The sequence below is a fragment of the Lontra canadensis genome, unplaced genomic scaffold, assembly GCF_010015895.1.
Source record: "Lontra canadensis isolate GAN:19392208 unplaced genomic scaffold, GSC_riverotter_1.0 scaffold4, whole genome shotgun sequence".
NCBI lineage: Eukaryota > Metazoa > Chordata > Mammalia > Carnivora > Mustelidae > Lontra > Lontra canadensis.
Window position 1 is genome coordinate 52,003,292 of NW_022630998.1, and position 18,606 is coordinate 52,021,897.

The 18,606-nt window shown below is 39.4% G+C and overlaps 1 protein-coding gene across 3 annotated transcripts in view; it reads left to right on the forward strand.

The window, feature by feature from the left end:
• Positions 1-2,677: 2,677 nt before the first annotated feature.
• The window catches only part of IL6ST (interleukin 6 signal transducer), a 53,501-nt gene continuing 37,572 nt past the window's right edge, over positions 2,678-18,606 (forward strand). For 2 of the 3 annotated variants that reach the window (XM_032850400.1, XM_032850413.1), the window contains exon 1: positions 2,678-2,816. The gene's annotated coding sequence lies outside the window, so the exon portion shown is untranslated. Of the gene's footprint in view, positions 2,817-4,613; positions 4,674-18,606 lie in introns of those variants that run through there. The other variant, XM_032850406.1, reaches the window with a different exon arrangement.

Genomic DNA, 18,606 nt, shown 5'->3' on the forward strand with positions numbered 1-18,606 from the left:
CAAGGAATTGAAAATACTAGTGACAGTGCAGTTTAAAAAGTCGATAAAAGGGTTCCCACAATTTAGGGAGATAAGCAAAGGTAGGAAATAACGGATAAACTTTCAGAACAAAGACTGGAGGTCACACTGAGGACAAACCATAGACTCAGTGGGAGAGAGCGAGTAAAAGAGATACAAGAGTAGGTAGTTGTGGGTAGAGAATCTTAACAATTGAAAATGTTGCAGGTGGAATAATTTCATTTGAGGACTGGATTCAAGAAGTGACTACATCTGTGGGCTTCTGACAGAGATGAAGATGATTGGAAAAGAGAAAGATGAGAAATCGTGAGGTCAGGGTTCTGAGTCATTATCATGGATGCTGAAATCATTAGGCTGGGACAGGACATGCAGATCCTTCCAAGGCTGACACAGAGTTTCAGAAACACAGTAGGGCACAGGCAAGGAAGTAAATGGCTGTCTTGGTCACTGCCAACTGTATGCAAATAGTGAGCAGGCAAAATTGGTCTTCAGCACAGATTACCTTTGTTATGTAGCATTTTTTTCCTGGCTCTGTTCACCTGCTCTGAGTAACCTCACTGTCCTCATATTGCTCTCTCACTATACACGTCCCCACTCTCTGCTTTTGATATATGTGAAATCCAAAATGATCCTAAGGCATACATGGAAAGTTCTTGATTGATATGTCACTTTTTCCCACTTACTGTTGCATCTTGACAGTTTTCTCATGACAAATCCTTAACTGAAAAGTGGTTATTTGAGGGCCAATACCCTAAAGAGGTGCCTGCAAACTCATATAATTCCAGCTAAGGGGGGGGGGAAGGGCTCTTTCTGTTTTGAAAAATCTTTCTCCAATATTGATTCATCCTTTTAGCCCAGGACTTTAGCCATCCCCACAAAATGTGAGTTTCTTAGAAGTTAGGGCTGGGTTAGGCCAATACATAGATACCCACAGAAGGACGGACTCAGTCGTTTGCTCTCTAGACCAGCGCACAAGGCAGACTAGCGTGCCATGAGATATTGATTCCCTCCATGTTTATTCCCTGTACTGGTGAAATATCATCATTTTCATTATATACTTTGATGCAAAAGGTTTGGGAAGCACTGACATAACAGTCATCCACGAACAGCTGATATTTATTGAGCACCTACTATATACTGAGAGTCTCATGTATTTTAACTCATTTAACCTTTGCAGCAATCCCATTAGGGTGAACCATTATTCTCATTTTGCAGATAAAGAAACGATGACCTGCCTACCATTACAGACATAGGAAGTGGCAGCACTAGGATGCAAACTCAGGGAATTTGCAACCAGAAAGTTAAGTACACTTAACCACCATACATTCCTCTAAATAAAATGTTTGCTAGATCTAAATAAACAATTTAAATTTTATACGTTTGTTTTAAACATCCCTGTAAATGGCCAACCTAGAATACAAGCCAGTCCCACTGTAGGTTAGCTGTAACATGACAGGGAGCACCAAGAGCTGAATACAGTGTAGCTTTGTCTGTCTTACAGCACATCCCCAGGTTTGCTTAGGACTCCTTTATCACTAGACCCACTTTTCCGTTTCTTTTCCAAAGTACTTCATCAACAACTAAGAGATCATAATTTGTTGTTTTCCTCTTTCTGAATCTTCAATATAATGAAAAACTTTGTAATTGTTTAATTTATGGGTATAATTTGTTCCAGTCCATTAAGCCATTATTGCCCTCCTACAGCCTGCCATTCTTCCACAGAAGGCCCTGGCCTCGGGTGTTTCTTAACACACATACACTCTCACACACACACACAGAGTTATCTTCCAAGTTTCTCATCTTGCTTTGGGGGAAAAAAAAAAAAAACCACAGCGAGCCTCAAAGTCCATTCTCAGGCAGGAGAATTGTAATTGTAATTGTAATGAAATTAGTTTTTGCTAGGTATTTTTATCACAGATTGGGAGGTACAAACCGCAAAGAACTAGTTTCTTGGCATGTCACACCACCTCTAGGGTTCACTGATCAATCGCAAACAAACTCATTTAGTAACTTAAAAAATACATATCCTGGCAAGGTTCATTTATGCATGCCTTGGACCGAGGCCGCCGCCACCACGATCTGCAGGCATCTCGTGTGAAGTCACGACCATCGAGTCTTTCACTTCTCCCGAGAAACTCCCACGCCTCCCCTGTCCCCGAGGGAGCCCGGCGGTCCCTCGCGGCTCTGAGTCCCTCGGGGAAGGCCGCGAACCAAGGCCGCGGGACCGCACCGAGAAGGGAGAGCGGCAAGCGTACAAAGTACCCGGGCTCCAGTTCACGACCCCGTTATTCCACAGAAAAATGGAACATTCCGCTCCTTCCGCCCGCAGAGGAGGTGGGGGGAACCCTTCGATCCGGTCTAGGAAAGGCGACGCGGGCGCAACCGCCGGAATCCCGGACGCCAGGAGCAGCGTTACGGGAATTGCAGCAGACTGGAGTCCCGCCCCTTCGCCGTCGGGTTACCGCCTGGCCAATATCCTAGCGCGCCGGGTCTCGCTGGAGCCAATCAGCATACAGTCCCTAAACCCGGGGGCGGGGCGCGGCGAGGGCGCTGCGGGGCGGGGTCGGGGGCGCAACGCCCCGCCGGGGGAGGAGGGCCGCGTGCCGCGTCTGCGGGAAGGAACCGGGAGTGAGCCGGAGCTGAAGCGAGGACTGGAGTGGCCCGCGGATTCGCGCGGGGAACGCCCGGGCGCAGCTGAGCCGGGGGCCGCGACTGGGCGGCCGACTGGCCCGGCCCGGCCTGGGGCGGAGGGAGTCGTCGCTCTACAGACGCGGATGAGCGAGGCGCTGCGGCCTGAGGTGAGGAGATCCCGTGGTCGAGTGAAGGGCCGCGTAGCGGGAGGGTGAGGGCCGGGTCGGGGGTGTTGGGGCCTGGAGACCAGGCACTCGAGGGGCCACCCTTCCCCGGTAGAGGGGCACCCCAATAATGTGCGCGTCCCAAACTTGTTAGTCCAGCCTGGAAATCCCCCACATTCCTCCTTCCTTTCCGTGTTCACACACCTCTGAATTTGATTTCTACAAGTTTGTCACCTATATTTCTCAACCATAAGCGCAGACCTTACTTCATCGCGCGCACACACCCACACACCCTTCTTTGGCCCACGCCCCCAAATCCCCACTTTTTGCCCTTTTCTATCTCCCCTTAATTTGCACTAGCCCCGCACTTGATTCTTCATTTTTTTCTACCTGGAAATCAGTATCTCTTCACCAAAGCCATCTTTTCATCGTGAAGTTAGTGTTTCAAGATCGTTGAAAGTTCATTTTAATTAAAATATTTTAAACTACATGAGTTTTTTTTCTGTTTTTATCTCTTAACATGTATCCCACGTAACGCTGTATTTGAGAAGCACCAAATCCATCTTTAAAAGCTCACCCCTCCCCCAAGCTTAAAGGTTATTCTAAGTGGTAAGGTTCTTCTGTTTTTCAGTAGATGAACAGCATTTTATTCATAACTCCCAGCTGAAAAAAATATCACAGGTTAGAATTAAGACTTGCCATTTTGGTTTTTTGGGAATTTTTCCCTTCAGAAGAACACCCATTTTGGTTTAATTTGTGTAGTATTGGCATTTTCATCAGTTAACGCTGCTAGGAAATAATTAGTGATTCGAATGCCAGGGTGACTTCTAAAATATTGGAGTCTTTGGTTAAGTCACTGCTGTAAACAAACCCTTTAGACTGTATGACTGCCAGCTTCAAGTTGGAACAACTCTTAATTTGTAATTCCTGGCTCAGATCATTATCTGAGCTGTGTTCGCCATTATCTTTTTCTTAGATTACTGATAATTTTCACTTGGAAGTATTTTTTTTAGCTGTAAATGGAATTATGCGTTTATGGAACCAACTTGATACTAAGTTGAATCATGTTTTCCAACTGTTTCTTTTGAGGGGTTATTTTGAACACTTGTTTTTAATCACAAGTGGAAGAAGAAAATTATAGGATGGAGAAAGTGAGAAAAAGAATAAGTTTTATAGTGGAATTTTTCCCTCTTAAGTCTCTAATTGGCAATGCTATACATGTTTAAGTTTCTCCTAGGTAATTTTGAATATTAGAAATACTGCCAGCTAAGTTAATATATTTTCTTATGTAATGAAAAACATGCAGTGTTCTTTCACGTTTTCATTTATGAGTTGCAGTGTTTTCAGTTTATTTAATTATTTTTTCCAAGGGAATTTGCGCTTCAGTTAATGTTAGGTAAGTGTTGATTATTACATACACCTATGAAGTAAAAAGTTGCAATATTCTTTATAGAGAAGGAAACTGAGAGACCGCGTCCCTGTGATACCTAGATCGGTGTAATCTCAGTTGGTCATTTTGTCATGCTGTAATCTCAGTTGGTCATTTTGTCATGCTGACGAAATTCTTGTAAAGGATCCACCAATACAGTTTGGGAACTTGCGGACTTGAAACTGATCCTCAGAGAGGGTTTTTTTTTTTTTCCCCTGTAGAAGCTAGAGTTTTTCATTTTAACATATCAGGACTCCCTAGTTCTAATACATTTGCAGTCTGGCTCCTGGATAAGTGTGGAATGTTCTCACAGTCTTCTCCATTTCTTTGATTGCAAAGGTTGTATGATCAGAGTTGAAGTTTCTACTCTTTTCACACAACAAATACTAAGGACTTACTGCTGGCTACAGGAATTCACAAAGACATATAAGGTATTCCTAGGACGTTTATAGAGTTTACAGAAATTGGGCTGGCAGATTTATGAAAAATTATGCAAGGCAGTTTTAATTAGAATGATACAGAAATGTAGAATGTAGAAATGTAGAATGATACAGAAACTGCTACAGATAATTAAATTAGGGAGTGATTATTTAAAGGTTGGAATAATCAAAGGATTGAGCAGAAGTCAAACTTGAAACCTTCGTGAGGTTTGGATAGAGATAAATGAAGGAAACTCAAGCCAAATAGAGGTCTATGTAGAAGGTATGTTAATTAAAATAGCCAATGGTATGTAATACTTAATTTGTGCCAGTCATGGTTCTGAGCACTTTGCCCATATTAATTCTCTCAGAAGGCAAATGCTATTATCTTCCTTTTACAAAGAAGGAAGCCAAAACAAAGAGAGGTTAATTTGTCCAGTGCCACACAGTTAATAAGGGGTAGATCTAGAATTCATGCATAAATAGCCTGGCTTCAGAATCTGAGCTCTTAACTGTGATGCATGTGGTTTTTTTTTCATATAGTATACTTGAATGGTGGTAACTAGAATAATATGGCAATTCCGGAAGGTCTTCTAAAACACTCTTAATTGTGCTCTGTGTGCTTCAAAGTATCTGTAGATTCTGAAAATATCAAGACATAGAAACAAATAATTCCACTACAGTGTTAATCAGTCCTATTATGGAACTGTATACAAGTGCATTAGGAGCAAAGGTGTTTGTGGGAACTGGGAAATTCCACAGGAGAGATGATGTTTCATTGGAGTTACACAAAGCAGAGAATGGGAAAAGATACTGTAGAGTTGGGATAGTGTATGTAGAAGCACAGACTCTGAAATAACAAAATATGTTAGAGAAAGTCTAGTAGTTTATTGTGGCTTGAGCTTAGTCTGTAGGAGTGAGTTTAGTCTACAGGTGTAGGAATGATAAAAAGTAGACCAAAATGTGAAATGGCATGATGAGTTCAAGGCAAATAAAAGCTTAAATATTTGCATTTGGGAAGCTGCATAAATAATTTCGCTGGATTGTTTGCTATTCTCTTTAGATGTACAGTGGTGGGGTAGCTTGAGGAAACAATATTTGAGGGTTTTTTTAGAATAGACTTTATTGTTTGTTGGTTTGTTTGAAGTGCTCTCTACACCCAACATGAGGCTTGAACTCAAAACCCCAAGATCAAGGTCACTTGCTATATCAGATGAGCCAGCTAGGCCTTTCTAGAATAGATTTTTTTTTTTTTTTTCAAATTTTTATTTTATTAACATATAATGTATTACTTGTTTCAGGGGTACAGGTCTGTGAATCATCAGTCTTAGACAATTCACAGCAGTCACTATAACACATAACCCTCCTCAATGTTTTATCACCCAGTCACCCTATCCCTCCCCCAACCCAGCAGCCCTCAATTTGTTTCCTGAGATTGAGTCTCTTACGGTTTGTCTCCCTCCCAGGTCCCATCTTGTCTCATTTTTCTCTCCCTCCGCCCCCCCCCCAATTCCTCATATCATAGAGATCAGACCATAATTGTTTTTCTGTGATTGACTTATTTTGTTTAGCATAATACTCTAGTTCCATCTGCGTAGTTGTAAATGGCAAGATTACGTTTCTTTTTTATGGTTGCATAGAATTCCATTATATATACTTTTACGCACACACACATATGTGTGTGTATATATATATATATAAATAACCATTCATTTGTTGATGGACATCTAGCTGCTTTCCATAGTTTGGCTGTTGTGGACATTGCTCTCAAACATTTGGGTGCACGTGCCCCTTCGGATCACTACATTTGTATCTTTAGGGTAAATACCAAGTAGTGCGATTGCTGGGTTGTAGGGTAGCTCTATTTTCAACTTTCTGAGGAACCTCTATACTGTGTTCCAGAGCGTCTGCACCAGCTTGCATTCCCACCAACAATGTAGGAGGGTTCTCGTTTCTCTGTGTCCTCGCCAACACCAGTCGTTTCCTGACTGATTAACTTTTAGACATTCTGACTGGTGTGACGTGGTATCTCCATGTGGTTTTGATTTGTATTGCCTTGATGCCATGATGTTTAGCACTTTTTCATGTGTCCCTTGGCCATTTGGTTGTCTTCGCAGAAATGTCTGTTCTTGTCTTCTGCCCATTTCTTGATTGGATTATTTGTTCTTTGGGTGTTAGGTTTGATAAGTTCTTTATAGATTTTGGATACTAGCCCTTTGTCTGATACATTTGCAAATACCTTTTCCCATTCTTCAGTTGTCTTTTGGTTTTGTTGACTGTTTGCTTTGCAAAAAGCTTTTTATCTTGATGAAGTCCCAATGTTGCCCATGCTTCCCTGCCTTTGGCAATGTTTCTAGGAAGAAGTTGCTGCCGGTGCTCTCAAGGATTTTGATAGATTCCTGTCTCATATTGATGTCTTCCATCCATTTTGAGTCTGTTTTTGTGTGTGGTGTAAGGAAATGGTATAGTTTCATTCTTTGGAATGTTGATATCCAATTTTCCCAAAACCATTTGTTGCAGAGGCGCTTTTCCATTGGACATAGAATAGATTTTAAGTACTGGAGAAGATAGGTTAGACAGGCACATGAAGCCAATTCTTTAAGTTCTAAAATAGCTAAATATTTGGCATTATTATTGACCCTTTAAAAGCTTTTGAAGATAAGAGTGACAAGTTAGGTAGGTTGATCCACCTGTAACGTCCGACTGATTTTGGAGGATGGAAAGAGACTGGAAGCAGGAAGGCCATTAAATAGTAAGGTGATCCCATGTGCCGAAATGATGATTGTCATGGTAGAAGGTAGAAAAGAGACAAATAGAAAAGACATCATGAAAGATGATTAGATAAGCTAGAATAAAAAAATGATAGGTAAGAGGCAGTGATGGACCCCATTGATTTAGGTAGTTCAAAAAGGGTGATCTTAGGTGGGGAAAAATAATTTTTTTCTTCCAAGTGAGTGCATTTGTGTCTATATGTGTATAGCATGCATGTTATTTGTGTATTGTTTTTAGACCTTTCTATTTGAGTTAGAGGCAGAATATCCAAGACAATGATACATAACTGGAATCAATGATTCCAGCCAGAATTTTTTATTTTTTAAAGATTTTATTTTTTGTTTGACAGATCACAGGTAGGCAGAGAGGCAGGCAGAGAGAGAGCAAGCAGAGAAAGCAGGCTCCCTGCTGTGTGGAGAGCCGGATGCAAGGCTCAATCCCAGGACCCTGGGATCATGACCTGAGCTGAAGGCAGAGGATTTAACCCACTCAGCCATCCAGGCGTCCCCCAGCCAGAATTCTTGAAATTATTTTGTTTGAAATAGTAATAGTTGAAGTTCTGTATCTTCATATGTTGGTATTTTTAAAAAGCAGTAGATTCCAAATACTTGGGTACTTCCATAGCCAGGAGGTAAACCCTAGCAGAGAATTCAGTGAAGGAGACATAAAGTAAGATAGATGAACGAATTCAGCCACATGATACCATTATATAGAAACCAGGAGAAAAGAGAAATTCAAGAAACACACCTGGTCAACCATGTTCAGAAACACAATATGTTACAATGTCTAGAGTCTCTCTCTCATTCCGTGTCTGTCTAGTCTATCTTAATGAGATTTAATGAGAAATTAGTTAGCTAATTGATGATGACTAAGAGAGCTGTGTGTGTGTTGAAATGTGGCTGTAGTATAGGTTATTATTTTAAAGATTTATTTTTATTTGAAAGAGGGACAGTGAGAGAGAGCATGAGGGGGGGGGAAGGTCAGAGGGAGAAGCAGACTCCCCATGGCGCTAGGAGCCTGATGTGGGACTTGATCCTGGGACTCCCGGATCATGACCTGAGCCAAAGGCAGTTGCCTAACCAACTGAGCCACCCAGGTGCCCCTAGGTTATTACTTTAAAGCTGCATGTATTCATATCCCAGAGCAGGAGCTTTATTTCTTTCAGCACAATAAATCTGTTGGCTCTATTAAAAATGAGGATGTTCTGCCTCCAAGTTTTTATTTTTCGTTTACTCAGTTTCATTCTTTTTCTTTGCTTCAAAGTGGATTTGTTTCATCATTACTTCTGAAGAGTGCATTTCATATTGGTTGTCTCCACAGTCTGTTTTTGTTTGGATGTTCTATTGTTTGTATTCCCTCACCTCCATTCCCTAACAGAAAGTAAACTCCTCAGAGCTGTGTTTCAGATATGGCAGCTCTGGTTTGTACACTGGCCTGTGCTGGAATTTTGCCATTGATAATCTTCATTTGACATTTAGAGTCAAAGGTGACCTATAGCTCATGTGTATGGTATGTTCTCTGTTTAGAAAGACCTTTACTCGCATTTCATTTCTGGGCCTTCTGGGTCCTTTGTGAATTGGGCTGTTCTCTGTGCTTCTGTAGCATTCTGTGCATATTCCACCTCTCAAAACTTGAAACTTAAGAGCAAGACCTGTTTATTTGGCTTCAACTGTATGAGTTATATTTCTTAAGCTGCAGTGAGAATGTAAATAGTCATCGAAGTATTTTTTAACCTTTTCATATGTCTGAAACAAGTCAGTGATAATTTGTAGGGGGACTTGCCTAACTCTGAGGTCTCTATTTCTTCCAAAAGTCAGAATCTAAAGATCCTTAATCTGGAGTGTATGTATGTGTAATGAAGTAGAACTCTTTATCTTTATGCTTGTGGAGCCAGTTTTCCCAGTGCTATTTTAAATGGTCCTTTATTCCCCCAGTGATAGGTGCTTTTTTTTTTTTTTTTAATCAGATGACTAAATTCTTAAATATATATGGGTCTCTTTCTGGATTTTTTTTTTTGCTTTATACCATTGATCAAAATATTCAGATGCCCCGTTTAATTACTATAATGTTGCATTATGCCTTAATAGATGATAGAGCAAGTTTTCTCTTCATTCTTCTCTTGAAAATTGGCTTTTGGTCATTATCTAATATTTTGTGTGACATTTTAAATTGGTTTGTAAAGTTCTATAATGAGCGACTTTTTTGTAGTTCAGGTAAAAATTGTGTTGCATTAATACAGTAATTTGTGAAGAACCAGTGTCTGCCATGTATATTTTGTTTTCCGTTTCATGATATTTGACTAATGATCTTTTAGTAAGGGTTTATGGTTTTCTGTATCAGGTTATTACATAGCTCTGATTAGTTTTTTTTCTTCATTACAGTTTTTGCTGCTGTTGTGACTAGGATTTTTTCTTTAAAATTTCTAACTGGTTATTACTGGTATGTAGGAGAACTATGTTTTTTGATGATCTTTTGTTTAACTATTAAACTCTAAGTAGTTGTGGTAGTTTGTCATTTGATTCTCATTCTTTTCCTTAATAGATACTATCATCTGCAAGTTTTTCTCCATTTTTATATCATCATTTGTTCCGTTTTTGGTTAAGCCATGTAGAACAGTGTTAAGTGATGACTCCAAGTATCTTGTTTGAATTCTGACTTCAATAGGACTGATCCTAATTTTTATTTTTGAGTATGTTGTTTTCTGTGGGTTTCTGATAAGATAGTGGCAACAGCAACAAGAGCTGCACTGGTAACAGGTTACCATTTATTGAGTACATACTGTGAGTCAGGTAGATTATAAGTGCTTTATGTTTATTGACTTACTTAATCTTCACAAAAGCCCTGGGTAGTATGTGGGGTAGGTGGTGGTGGTATCCTCATTTTACAGATAAGGAGAATGAAAGGGAGGGATATTAAAATAACTTGGCTAAGATGTTTTACAAAAAAAGGAGTTGGGATTTGAACATATTTGGGATTTGAACATAGGCTTGAATCCATCATCCTTGTTACACTTCATGAAGGTAAGGATGGTCTCTTTCAGTCTTCATTTTTTGACACTTTGTTATTTTTTAAGTGAACAGTTGTTGAACATTACCAGATAATTTTCAAGCATCTATTGGAATGATTGTATAGTTTTCTTCTCTTAATCTTAATACAGTGCATAATATTGTTAATCTTTTGCTTAATGGACCATGCTTACATTTTTAGGTTTTTATTTTTTTTAAGATTTTTAAAAAATTAATTTATTCAAGATAGAGAACATGAGCAGGATGGGGGGAGAGGGAGAAAAAGAGGGAGAAGCAGACTCTCTGTTGAGCAGAGAGCCTGACTGGGGGCTCCATCCCAGAATCCTGGGATTATGACTGAGCTCAAGGCAGAAGCATAACATACTGAGCCACCCACGTGCCCCTAATTTTAGGCTTAGTACTATTGGTATTTATGGAGTTTTTCGTTGTTTTCATGTATGTTATGAAAATTAATTTGCAAATGCTTTGATTAGGATTTTTCACACCAATATGCATAATAGTTTAATAATAGTTTTATTACGTAATTCCTGTTTGATTTGGTGTCCAAATGACTATGCAACTTGTACTTAGGACCAAAAACGGGATAAAAGGAGGTAAGATTTACCCTCTTGCCTGATATAACCATAAAACAAAAAAAAAACCCCACATGAAACAGTGATAATCAAGACACTTGACACTGGATAATGAAAGGCAGTGGTCTTGATAGATGGGAAAAAAGTTAGATGAACCCTGTGATTGCCCTAGCCTACTACCTTGAGAAAGTTTCCAGTCCCTGGCACAGGTAGGGGGAATCCAGGATAAGATCCATGGATTCTCTTTGACCTGTGGAGATGGCTGGGATTACCAGAGAGGCTAGAGTTCACAAAACAGAGTACTAGAGGGCTCTAGAAAGCTTCAGAGGTCCTGCTAAACTATTCACCTGAGTACTGACTAGTGCATGCATGTAAAGAAATCACTACAGACCAGGGAAAGAACCTCCTGGAGAGGATAAAGATAGCAGTGCTTGGTGCTTCCATTGGATCAGGAAAGGTTCCTGTCCTCACCAGCCAGGTTTGGAACCATTTGACTCATGGGACGTTGGTTAGAGACACAGAAGGATCCTGGCTCAGTAGTAAATAAATTGGCCTGGAATAAGTGCTACTCCAATTCCACCCAGGGTATCTTTTTTTTTTTCCCCCCCAAGTTTTTTGTTTAAATTCCTTTTAACATCCAATGTGAAATTTAATTTCAGGTGTACAAAATAGTGATTCAGTACTTTTATACTACACCCGGTGCTCGTCCCAAGTGGCACTCCTTAATCCCCATCACCTGTTTCACCCCCCCCCCCAAAATGCATCTCCCCTCTGGTAACCATCAGTTTGGTTTTTTATAGTTAACAGTCTTGGGGGGTATTGGGGTGGCTCAGTCAGTTAAGCGTCTGCCTTTGGCTCAGGTCATGATCTCAGGATCCTGGAATCAAGCCCTGCATTAGGATCCCTGCTCAGCAGAGGGTCTGCTCCCTCTCCCTCTGCTGCCTCTCCCTCTGCTCACGCTTTCTCTCAAATCTTTTTTTTTTTTTTTAAGAGTCTGTTTCTTTGTTTACATCCTTTTTTTAACCTTGTTTTGTTTCTTAAATTCCATATATGAGTGAATACATTGTCTTTCTGTGACTTACTTTACTTAGCATCATCATCATATTCTCCAGTTCCATCCACATCATTGAAAATGACAAGATTTGGGGCGCCTGGGTGGCTCAGTGGGTTAAGCCGCTGCCTTCGGCTCAGGTCATGATCTCAGGGTCCTGGGATCGAGTCCCGCATCGGGCTCTCTGCTCAGCAGGGAGCCTGCTTCCCTCTCTCTCTCTCTCTCTCTGCCTGCCTCTCCATCTACTTGTGATCTCTCTGTCAAATAAATAAATAAAATCTTTAAAAAAAAAAAAAAAAAGAAAAAAAAAAAGAAAATGACAAGATTTCATTCTTTTTGATGGCTGAGTAATAGTCCACTGTGTGTGTGTGTGTGTGTGTGTGTGTGTGTGTGTATACCCATACACCCCCCCCCCCACATCATCTTTATTGATTCATCAGTTGAGGGACATGTGAGCTGTTTCCATGATTTGGCTATTGTAGGTACTGCTACTATAAACATCAGGGTGCATGTATCCCTTTATATTAATAATTTTGTATTGTTGGACAAATACCTACTTACCAGTATATCTTAAAAGGAAGACCTAAAAGAACCATATTGTTTCCAAGTACTTAACTGTGTCCTAGAATAAAGTTCAAAGGTACAGAAATAACAGGGACACCTTTGCTTGAGTGACTGGATTTTGGCTCAGGTCTGGATCTCAGAATCCTGAGATCAAGCCCCATGTCAGGCTCATGAGGTGTCTGTTCCTCTCCCCACTGCCCTCATTTCTTGCATGCTCTCTCTTGGCTCTCTCCAATGAAAATAAACCTTCAAAAAAAAAAAAGATTTAGAAATACAAAAAAAAAAAAAAATCCAGTACAGATCCAATAGCAAAGAAGGTGAAAATCAGTGTCCAGCATCCAATTAGAAATTACCAGGCATGTGTAAGAAGCATGAAAGTACAATGTATAATAAGGAAAAAAATTAATTAAAAGTAACACAGAGCTGACATAGATGTTAGAATTACCAAAGAAATTAAAAGTTACTTTTTATAACTGTGTTCTATACGTTCAAGAAGTTAGTTACAGAATACATGCAAAAGACCCAATTGAACTTCTAGAGATAATAAATATGTGTGAGATGAAAAAAAACAAGTTAGGATTAATGTCAGATTAGACATTGCAGATGAAAAGGTCAGTAAGCCTAAAGATACAGCAGTAGAAATTATCATAAAACAGAAAAAATAGACTGGACATCAGTGAGCAAGGGGAACTACTTCAGGCATCCTAATTAATGTTAGTAGAATTCTCAAGGGTAGGAGCAAGAGGGTCAGAGATAAATTTAAAGAAACAGTGGCCTCAGTCTTCATAGATTTGATGAAAACTGTTTAAACCAGTAGATCCAAGAAGTTCAACAAACTCTTAAGCACCAGAAACATGATAAAAACTTGACCACAGTGCATTATAGTCAAGATTGCTCAAAATTGGTGATAGTTACAGAAAACTTACATGCATCCACAGGAGAAAAGAGGCCTTTCATACAAAAGAAGAAAGATAAGGATGATAGTGGATTTTTCATGAGAAACAGTGTATGCAAGAACTTAATAGCTACATTTTTAAAACACTGAAAGAAAAATCTCTCGATTGAGAATCTATACCTAGTGAAAATACCTATGAAAAATAATAATGCACTTATTTTTAGGTATGTAGAAACTTCACCAGAATCCATCACCAGCAGACCTGCACTACAAATAATCCTTCAGACAGAAGGAAAATATCAAATAGAAATGTAGACCTTAGACAAAAGATGAGAAGCTCTGGAAATGATGGTAGACATAGGTATATACACAAGATATTTATATTATAAACTCTCTTTTAAAGTGATTTTTTAAGGGGTGCCTGGGTGACCCCGTGGGTAGAGCCTCTGCCTTCAGCTCAGGTCATGATCCCAGGGTGCTGGGATGGAGTCCCTCATGGGGCTCTCTGCTCAGCAGGGAGCCTGCTTCTCCATCTCTCTCTGCCTGCCTTTGTGCCTACTTGTGAACTCTGTCAAATAAATTAAAAAAAAAAAATCTTTAAAGTGATGATTTAAGCAAAAACAACAGGGTTTACAACATGTATAAAGTATATCTAAAGTTTATAAAATATGTAAAAGTAAGTTGTATGCCAAAAATAGCATAAAGATCAAGAGGGGAGAAAGAAATGTATACTCTTGTATACTTCAATGTGCATGAGGTGCTATAACATCACTTGGTTATAAAGACGGGTAAGTTTAAGAAGTACACTATAAATCTTAATCACTAAGATAACAAAACAATTAATAGCTTATAAGCCAAAAAGAAGACAAAATGGAAATCCTAAGAAATGTCACTTAACACAGATGACAAAAATAGAAGAAAAGGGAGAAAAGAGATAAATAGGTAGAAAAGAAATACAAAGCTGTTAGCTTTACCTACCTATCAAGAATAATAAATGTGGGTGGCCTGGATTACCAATGAAAGCAGAAATTGTCAGATAAACTATATACTACCTACCAAAACAAAACACAACAACAACAAAAAACCCACAAAGCTTTAAATATGAAGAAAGAAACAGGAAAATACAAAAGAATAGGGAAAGAGTATACCATAATAACACTAATGGAAGAGAAGATGAGATGTCTGTAATGATGTCAAAGTAGATCTCAGAGCGAAGAATATTACCATTGGTAAAGAACATCATTGCACAGTGATACAAGAGTCACTTCATCAAGACCTTACGTTTACGTTCCTAATAAAGTTCAAAATAGGGCAAAATCTGAAAGAACTGCAAGAAGAAAGAAATGGATTATCAGTACCCCCTTTTCAATAATTGATAGAGGAAGTAGACAGAAAATGACTAATGATAACAGAAGATTGAATAACACTATCAACCAGACTTGATTGACACTTACAACACTCCATCCAGGAGCAACTGTGGTGTTTTTTTAAAATTTTTAAATTTTTTTAATAAACATATGTATTATTAGCCCCAGGGGTAGAGGTCTGTGAATCGCCAGGTTTACACACTTCACAGCACTCAACCATAGCACATACCCTCCCCAATATCCCTAACCCCACCACCCTCTCCCTAGCCCCCTCCCCCTGTCCCCCCCCTCAGTTTGTGACATTGATTCTCTTATGTCTCCTTCCCGATCCCATCGTTTCATTTATTCTTTCCCTGCCCCCCAAACCCCCCACGTTGCATCTCCACTTCCTCATATCAGGGAGATCATATGATAGTTGTCTTTCTCCGATTGACTTTTGCTAAGCATAATACCCTCTAGTTCATCCATGTTGTCCCAAATGGCAAGATTTGATTTCATTTTTTTTTTTCCCCAAAGATTTTATTTATTTGACAGACAGATCACAGGCAGGCAGAGAGGCAGGCAGAGAGAAAGGAAGGGAAGCAGGCTTCCTGCTGAGTAGAGAGCCCGATGTGGGGCTCGATCCCAGGACCCTGAGATGATGACCTGAGCCGAAGGCAGAGGCCTTAACCCACTGAGCCACCCAGGCACCCCAAGGTTTCATTTCTTTGATGACTGCATAGTATTCCATTGTATATATATATACCACATCTTCTTGATCCATTCATCTGTTGATGGACATCTAGGTTCTTTTCATAGTTTGGCTGTTGTGGACATTGCTGCTATAAACATTTGGGTGCACGTGCCCCTTCGGATCACTATGTTTGTATCTTTAGGGTAAATACCCAGTAGTGCAATTGCTGGGTGGTAAGGTAGCTCTATTTTCAACTTGTTGAGGAACCTCCATGCCATTTTCCAGAGTGGTTGCACCAGCTTGCATTCCCACCAACGGTGTAGGAGGGTTCCCCTTTCTCTGCATCCTCAACAGCATCAGTCGTTTCCTGACTTGTTAATTTTAGCCATTCTGACTGGTGTGAGGTGATATCTCATTGTGGTTTTGATTTGTATTTCCCTGATGCCGAGTGATATGGAGCACTTTTTCATGTGTCTGTTGGCCATCTGGAAGTAGTCTTTGTAGAAATGTCTGTTCATGTCCTCTGCCCATTTCTTGATTGGATTATTTGTTCTTTGGGTGTTGAGTTTGCTAAGCTCTTTTTATAGATTTTTGGACACTAGCCCTTTATATGATATGTCCGTTTGCAAGTATCTTCTCCCATTCTGTCAGTTGTCTTTTGGTTTTGTTAACTGTTTCCTTTGCTGTGCAAAAGCTTTTGATCTTGATGAAGTCCTAGTAGTTCATTTTTTGCCCTTGCTTCCCTTGCCTTTGGCAGTGTTCCTAGGAAGAAGTTGCTGCTGCTGAGGTGGAAGAGGTTGTTGCCGGTCTTCTCCTCAAGGATTTTGATGGATTCCTTTCTCACATTGAGGTCCTTCATCCATTTTGAATCTATTTTCATGTGTGGTGTAAGGAAATGGTCCAGTTTCATTCTTCTGCATGTGGCTGTCCAATTTTCCCAACACCATTTGTTGAAGAGACTGTCTTTCTTCCATTGGACATTCTTTCCTGCTTTGTTGAAGATTAGTTGGCCATAGAGTTGAGGGTCTATTTCTGGGCTCTCTGTTCTGTTCCATTGATCTATGTGTCTATTTTTGTGCCAGTACCATACTGTCTTGATGATCACAGCTTTGTAATAGAGCTTGAAGTCTGGAATTGTGATGCCACCAACTTTTGCTTTCTTTTTCAACATTCCTCTGACTATTGGAGGTCTTTTCTGGTTCCATATAAATTTTAAGATTATTTGTTCCATTTCTTTGAAAAAAATGGATGGGATTTTGATAGGGATCACATTAAATGTGTAGATTGCTTTAGGTAGCATAGACACTTTCACAATATTTGTTCTTCCAGTCCATGAGCATGGAAAATTTTTCCATTTCTTTGTGTCTTCCTCAGTTTCTTTCATGAGTACTTTATAGTTTTCCAAGTATAGATTTTTGCCTCTTTGGTTAGGTTGATTCCTAGATAGCTTACGGTTTTGGGTGCAATTGTAAATGGGATTGCGTCCTTAATTTCTCTTTCTTCTGTCTTGTTGGTGTAAAGAAATGCAACTGATTTCTGTGCATTGATTTTATATCCTGACACTTTACTGAATTCCTGTACAAGTTCTCGCAGATTTGGAGTGAAGTCTTTTGGGTTTTCCACGTAAAGTATAATATCATCTGCAAAGAGTGATAGTTTGATGCAAAGCCTAAAATATTTATTCTCTGGCCCTTTACATAAAAAGTTTGCCCAAGCATGGAATAGAGAGTACATAAATAGACCCACATATACATGGACAACTGATTTTTGATGAAAGTGTAAAGGCAGTTCACTTGAGAAAGGATAGTTTTTCTACAAAGAGTTCAGAAACAATTCGCTATTCCTATGTAACAAAATGAACTTGAATACCTACCTTACACCATATATAAGAATTACCAAAATAGTTGATAGACCTAAATATCAAACCTAAAACTATAAAACTTCTGGCTAGAAAACATAGACCCTTGAGACTTGGCATTCAGCAAGGATTTCTTTGATACAGTATCAAAAGTAGTAGTAAATAAATTGGACTCGATTAAAATGAAAATTTCTCTTTAAAAAAGCACAGTTAAAGAATGGGAAGATAAGCCACAGATTGGGAGAAAATACTTAAAAAGGATTTTCTAATAAAGACCTTGCATCTAGAATTCTATTTTTTAAAACTTCTAAACATAATAATGAGAAAACAACACGCCCAGTTTAAAAATGAGCAAAATATTTGAACAGACCAACATCACCAAAGAAGAACATGAATATACACCTACCATAGATATGACCTGGCTTGTCTACTAGGTATTGTCCCAAGAGAAGTGAAAGCTTATATCCATGCAGACTTGGGACTAGTTAGATTACAGTATATTTATTCCACGAATACATTATGCACCTACTTAAAGCAAGAAAGTTTATACAGCAAAGATGCTGAGGTGCTCACTATGCTGGGTGTGATTCTTGATGCTAGGAATATAGAAGGGAACAAAGCAGACAAAATTTCTTGCCTAATTTGCTAACATTCTATTTTAGGTACACAGATAATGTATTGACAGTGTATTGGTTTCTCAGGGCTGCTGTAACAAAGTGCCACAAACTGGGTGACTTAAAATAACAGGAGTTTATTTTAAGGTTCTGGAGGCCAGAAGTCCTTCTGAAATTCTGGATAGAATCTGTTCCTTGCCTCTTCATAGCTCCTAGTGGTAGCCCTTAGTCTTGACATTTCTTACCTTACCCCTACATTACTCCAGTGCATGCCTGTGTTGTCACATGGCATTGTGCCTATGTGTTTTTTTCATAGCGACAATCAGTCATACTGTATTAAGGGCCCACCCTACTCGTTTATGACCTCTTAACTACATTAGCCACAGCCCTATTTCCAAACTGTCACATTATGAGATACTGTGGATTAGGACATCAGTATATCTTTTGGGAACAAAACACAATTCAACCCATAACAGCCAATAAGATAAGTAAACTATATTACTATGGTCTGCAGACCAAATCTAGGATGCATCCTATTTTATTAAATAGTTTT